General features: G+C 43.2%; 1 pseudogene; it reads right to left on the bottom strand.

Moving 5' to 3' along the window:
* Positions 1–5844: 5844 nt before the first annotated feature.
* Positions 5845–6126, bottom strand: LOC101048051 (TP53-regulated inhibitor of apoptosis 1 pseudogene; annotated as a pseudogene).
* Between the last annotated feature and the right edge of the window lie 351 nt (positions 6127–6477).

The following is a 6477-nucleotide window of genomic DNA, read 5'->3' as shown; positions in this document are numbered from 1 at the left end:
CTTTTTTCTCTGTGTTTGTGTGGACTATACCACCGTGTTGAACTTTGTCAACACTGTGACCTCTTCAGGGACTTCTCTCTTTACTAGTCTCTCTACCACTGACAAATGCAGGCTGGATTCTTACCGTACAGAAATGGCTTTAAAATGGAGTTTTGGATCTTTGTGTTTGCACTAAATAGAATGTTCTGGTTTGTATTTGAATCAGAGGGCTTCTTGTTCTGAATAACAGGTTCAGAATCACAGGAACTGAGGACAAGAATAGCTTATTGTTATCTGTGATAACACTTTGTTTTCCAAACTCATAATAATACAATGGATTTTCTCTGTTGTTTATTCAGATCATGAAAGATAGATATTGCCATATCGGAATAGTAGGCCACTTCTGGGATTTTACAAATGAAATTTGGCTAAAATAACAAGAGAAATTTATTCAGTTCTTTTTCTATATAGTAAACACTGCATGGTATGGAAGAAAAACTTGGGTTCAAACCCCAGTTCAGCTGCCAACCAGCTATGTGGCCTTGGATGACTCATTCAACTTTAATAAGCTTCATTTTCTTCTGTTTAAAAAAAAACCACAAAACTTATTTTAAAAAGCCTTAATCATTTACCTACAAATGTTTTTTAGAATTAGAAATCAGGCCAAGTGCCGTGGCTCATGCCTGTAATCCCAGCACTTTGGGAGGCCAAGGCAGGTGGACCACCTGAGGTCAGGAGTTCAAGACCAGCCTGGCCAACATGGCAAAAGCCCATCTCCACTAAAAATATAAAAAATTAGCTGGGAATGGTGACACATGCCTGTAATCCCAGCTACTTAGGAGGTTGAGGCAGGAGAATTGCTTGCACCTGGGAGGTGGAGGCTGCAGTGAGCTGAGATTGCGCCATTGCACTCCAGCCTGGGCAACAAGAGTGAAACTCTGTCTCAAAAAAAAAAAAAAAAAAAAAAAAATTAGAAATCATAATTGTAAAGCATCTAGCACAGTGCCTGGGAAATATTAGGTATTGAATAAAAGGTAAGGGTTATTTTTCTAGTAGATATATTAGATATTTCTATTACAATGTGTGGGGTCTTATATAACACACTTTTTAAAAACAATCACTAGAACAAGTCAGAAAATCAGTAAGGATATAGATGAATTGAATAACACTGTCAACCGACTTGACGTAATTCATATTTATAGATCATTCATTCCATCCAACAACAGCAAAATGCACTTTTTCAGAGCACATGGAATATTTACTATGATAGAATATATGCTGATCCATAAAACAAGTCTTAATATATTTGGAAGGATTCAAGTCAAAGTGTGTTCTCTGATCACAATAGAACAAAACTATAAATCAGTAACAGGGAGATATCTGAAAAATTCTCCATGTATTTGAAACAAAATAATGTATTTGAAATAACCCATGAGTCAAAGAAGAAATCAAAAGGAAAATTAGAAAGTATTTTAAAGTGAAGGAAAATGAAAACACACCATTTCAAATTTTGTGCTCAAGAAGCACAAATTTCCTGCTAAAGCAACATTAGAAATTTATAACACTGAAACACCTACTTAGAAAAGTGCGAATGTCTCAAATTAATGACTTCATCTTCCTCCTTAAGAAACTAGAAAAAGAAGAGCAAGTGAAATCCAAAGTAAAAAGGATAAAAGAATAAAGAGTAGATCAAAAATCAATTTTAAAAAAAGGTGGGGTTGGGAGCAGTGGCTCATGCCTGTAATCCCAACACTTTGGGAGGCTGAGGTAAGCAGATCATCTGAGATATGAGGTCAGGAGTTTGAGACCAGCCTGGCCAACATGGAGAAACCCCATCTCTACGAAAAATACAAAAGTTAGTCAGGTGCAGTGGCACTTGCCTGTAATCCCAGCTACTCAGAAGGCTGAGGCAGGAAAATTGCTTGAACCAGGGAAATGGAGGTTGCAGTAAGCTGAGATCACACCATTGCACTCCAGCTCAGGTGACAGTGCAAGACTTCCTCTCAAAAAAACAAAACCAAACCAAAAAACCAGATAAAGAACATAAAAGAAATAAAAGGAAAATCTAATTCTTTGAGAAAAAAAATCAATAAAATTCATAAACCTCTAGCCAGATTGACCAGGAAAAAAGAAGAAAGTACGCAAATTGCCACTAACATAAATGAGAGTGGTGACATCACTACAAACTCTACAGACATTCAAAGAGTAAGACAGTATTGTGAAAAACTTATGCCAATAAACTTGAAACTTAGGGTAAATGGACAAATTCCTTGAAAGACAAAAATTACTAAAGCTCACTCAAGAAGTAATATCACTTAAATAGGCCTATATCTATTAAATACATTGAATTTGTGAGCAAAAACCTTCCCATAAATGTTCAGGCTCAGAGGGCTTCATAGGTGAATTCCACCGAACATTAAAGGACAAAATAATAAAACTTGTGCATAAACTCTTCCAGTAAAGTGGAGAGGAAGGAAAACTTCTTCACTGATCCTGTGACATCAGGACTACTTTGGTACCAAGACAATACAGAAACATTACAGACAACTCGGCATTCTTTTAGAATATAGATACAAAAATTCTCAACAAAATTTTAGCAGGGCCTGTCCCAGTGTCTCATACCTGTGTAATTCCAGCACTTTGGGAGGCCAAGGTGAGAGGATCACCTGAGCCCAGGAGTTTGAGACCACCCTGGGCAACATATGGAGATCTCATCTCTACAAAAAAAAAAGTGTTAATTAGCTTGGCATGGTGGTGGGTGCCTATAGACACAGCTACTCAGCATGGTAAGGTGGGAGGAGCACTTGAGCCCAGGAGGTCAAGGACACTGTGAACCACGATCATGCCACTGCACTCCAGCCTGGGCAACAGAACAAGACCCTGTCTCCAATCAATCAATCAAATGTAATACCACTTTGAAAAACAGTTTGGAAATTTTTTTTTTTTAATAGGTTAGACATATGCCCACTATGTGACCTAGCCATTCCACTCCTAGGAATTTACTCAAGAAAAATGGAGGCATATGCCCATACATATGGGCACTGTACAGAAGTGTCCTTAGCTGCTCAATCAACAACAGCCAAACACTGAACCCTAAATGCCCATGATACCTGAATAGGCCAACACAGTGCGGTCTATCTATACAGGCGTCCCCAAACTTTTTACACAGGGGGCCAGTTCACTGTCCCTCAGACCGTTGGACGGCTGCCACATACTGTGCTCCTCTCACTGACCACCAATGAAAGAGGTGCCGCTTCCTGAAGTGCGGCGGGGGGCTGGATAAATGGCCTCAGGGGGCCGCATGCGGCCCGCGGGCTATAGTTTGGGGACGCCTGATCTATACAATGGAGTATCACTCCACAATAAAAGGAAATAAGGTATACACACGATAGCATGGATGCATCTCAAAATAATTACACTAAAGCAGTTAAAATATTAAATACAAACATAATACATTTTTAATATCTGTCTAGTGTCAGCATTTTCCTTCAGGTTTATTTGTTTTGGGGTTTTTTTGAGATAGAGTCTCACTCTGTCGCCCAGGCTGGAGTGCAGTGGCATAATCTTGGCTCACTGCAACCTCTGCCTCCCGGATTCAAGTGATTCTCCTGCCTCAGCCTCCCAAGGAGCCGGGACCACAGGTGCCTGCCACCATGCCTGGTTAATTTTTGTATATTTAGTAGAGACAGGGTTTCACCACATTGGTCAGGCTGGTCTCAAACTCCTGACCGCAAGTGATCCACCCGCCTCATCCTCCCAAAGTGCTGGGATTACAGGCATGAACCACTGAGCCCAGCCCCAGAATTTCTTGTAGCAGCTATTTTTCTCATGTCCCCTCCCTGCTGCATGGGGCAGGAGATATGGGCTGCAGTAACTATGATCAGCAAGAAACCAGGCTCCAGGCCTCACCCCTAGGTCTCTCCGAGGCCCAATATAGGCTCCAGGGCCTTCCAGCTCCCTGTCTCCAGCAGATTCACTGGAAAGGAAGAATAAACCCCCAACCCTAACTTTGCACCTCCCGCTCTTTGCTTCTCAGCCTGTGCTCCAGCTGCCTTCCCGGCAGCTGGCCCCAAGCAACAGCTTAAAAATCTGTAGTGGGGACCCCCCTCTGTTTCAGGCTCTTCTCTCACCTTCCTAGCTGAAGGCAGCCCCTCCCGTGGCCTCCTTGAGGCCCTCAGAGCTCCAAGCAGTCCGTCTGTCAGTCACTTTTGGGGAAATTCCCTGTCACCCCTCCAGGGAGATTGAAACAGTTTGGTTCTCACCTAAAGCTTCTGTTTGCGTGGAGGAGTTTGTCACACATGCTAATGAACAGAAGGCTGACCCAAGGACAGAAGGGGTGGAGGTGGCTGCTAATGAATTCTTCCTGGCTGCTGTGCTGATAAGATGCAAATAAGTGACTGGAGGCTTACCTGCGTCCTGGACTTAGGTTAGTTCAGCTCCAGTTCGTCTCTGAGGTCAGCTCAGCTCCCAGGCCTGCAGCTTCCAGGGGCCCGCAATAGGCCGGGGCAAGGCAGGTAAGGAAGCGTGATGGGCGACAGGTGTGGGCAGCAGGTGGGCTGAAGGGCTAGCAGGGCCTGTCTCCTGCTGGTTCTGCGCACAAGGCTCACCGCCAGGTGCTTCTAAGCAGAGACAGCTGAGCAAGTCGAGGTGGACATTTTCTTTTTTTTTTTTTTTAATGATAGAAAATATTACAATTTATCCCATCTTCATGATTACAGACATTATAGGGCAGGATGAGTGAACAAGGCAAATAAAGCAAGCACCTTCAGCTTCCCCCCCATTTCACCAGATGCAGCATTTTGACATTTTTAGGATACGCAGTTGACAATTCACTGACTTGGGTTGACAGCAGGCAACAGCAGATCTTTGCAATTTAGGTTCTTCCTCCACAGCTATTCCAAGTATCTTAATTTCTGAACCAAGAATTGAGAGAGCACGGAGAGCTCTGAAATGGTGTTCACTGCAATGCTCTTGTAGCTCACACATCTTAACCTGACGCCTCCCGTGAAGGCAGGGAACTGTGTTAAAAGTTGTCTTCCTCGGCCGGGCATGGTGGCTCAAGCCTGTAATCCCAGCACTTTGGGAGGCCGAGGCGGGTAGATCACGAGGTCGAGAGATCGAGACCATCCTGGTCAACAAGGTGAAACCCCGTCTCTACTAAAAATACAAAAAATTAGCTGGGCATGGTGGCGCGTGCCTGTAATCCCAGCTACTCAGGAGGCTGAGGCAGGAGAATTGCCTGAACCCAGGAGGCGGAGGTTGCGGTGAGCCAAGATCGCGCCATTGCACTCCAGCCTGGGTAACAAGAGCGAAACTCCATCTCAAAAAAAAAAAAAAAAAAAAAGTTGTCTTCCTCTTTGCTAATCCAGGCCACCAGCAATCTTAACCACTGGTCACCATATAAAAATAAAAATAACCACTAGTCACCTCAAAAGCACTTCCTGAAACTGTTGTGCCCAGATCCCTTTTCAGAGCATTAGTACCCTGAGAGAAAAAGGAGGCCCGAACCAATTGCTTTCATGAACAGTGACCCCAGCACAGTATATAGAATGTCCTTCGCAGCAGAAATCAAGAGGTCAGGCTCCTCTGCTCATTCTAACTAGTTTATCATTATTTGCACACAAGGTATATTTATGTAAAGTTGATTCCAGACCAAGTATTGCAACCATAATTTCAAAAAATTGTTCAATTTTAGCACACTGAGTTCCTGCAAGGTGCCCGAGCAGGTGAAAAATAATCTCAAAGAGTTCATCATCTTTTACAATCAAGAGGAAAACATCGAAGGAGGAAATAAAACTCCTCTCACTTCAGTTCCTCATCAAATCTGATGGCTATCTTCACAGATTCAATTGACAAAAATCCAGAGTTCTCAATTTCTGGACTTGAGGACTCCTTCACGGTGACTATCAAGGTCAAGAAGAATTTTCAGGCTTTTCTTTGCCATGGCTCATGAATTCCAGTTCTTCAATAGGAATCTCTTTCTCCTTTATTGCTTTCTGAATACACTACACTGCTGGTAGCGCTTGAAGAGATCGGTGCACGGGTCCCGGAGCTGTCCCCATTGAGAAACTTCTCGGCAAACCAGCGACTGAAGCACTGGTCATACTGGTGCTTCATGTCGGTACATGCCTCCCCGACACTGTTCATGGCGATAGTGGTCGGTGTGGACATTTTCTAAGGGTCTCAACGATGCAAGCCCGCCTTCTCCTCTCTCTTTTCATTGTAGTGACTTTTTTCTTTTTTATGAAAGTAGTTCATGCAATCCCATCACCCAGAGATGACTGCTTAAATTTGACTTCCATTCCTCCTTACCCTTCCTACATATGTATTTTAAAAGCAAACATGGGGCTGGATGTGGTGGCTCATGCCTGTAATCTCAGCACTTTGGGAGGACGAGGCAGGTGGATCACCTGAGGTCAGTAGTTAGAGACTAGTCTGACCAATATGGTGAAACCCCATCTCTACTAAAAATACAAAAATTAGCCAGGTGTGGTGGTA

This window comes from Saimiri boliviensis, chromosome 12 (genome assembly GCF_048565385.1).
Source record: "Saimiri boliviensis isolate mSaiBol1 chromosome 12, mSaiBol1.pri, whole genome shotgun sequence".
In the NCBI taxonomy this organism is placed as follows: Eukaryota; Metazoa; Chordata; class Mammalia; order Primates; family Cebidae; genus Saimiri; species Saimiri boliviensis.
Note: the sequence above shows the minus strand (reverse complement) of the source record. Positions and strands in the feature narration are given on the sequence as shown.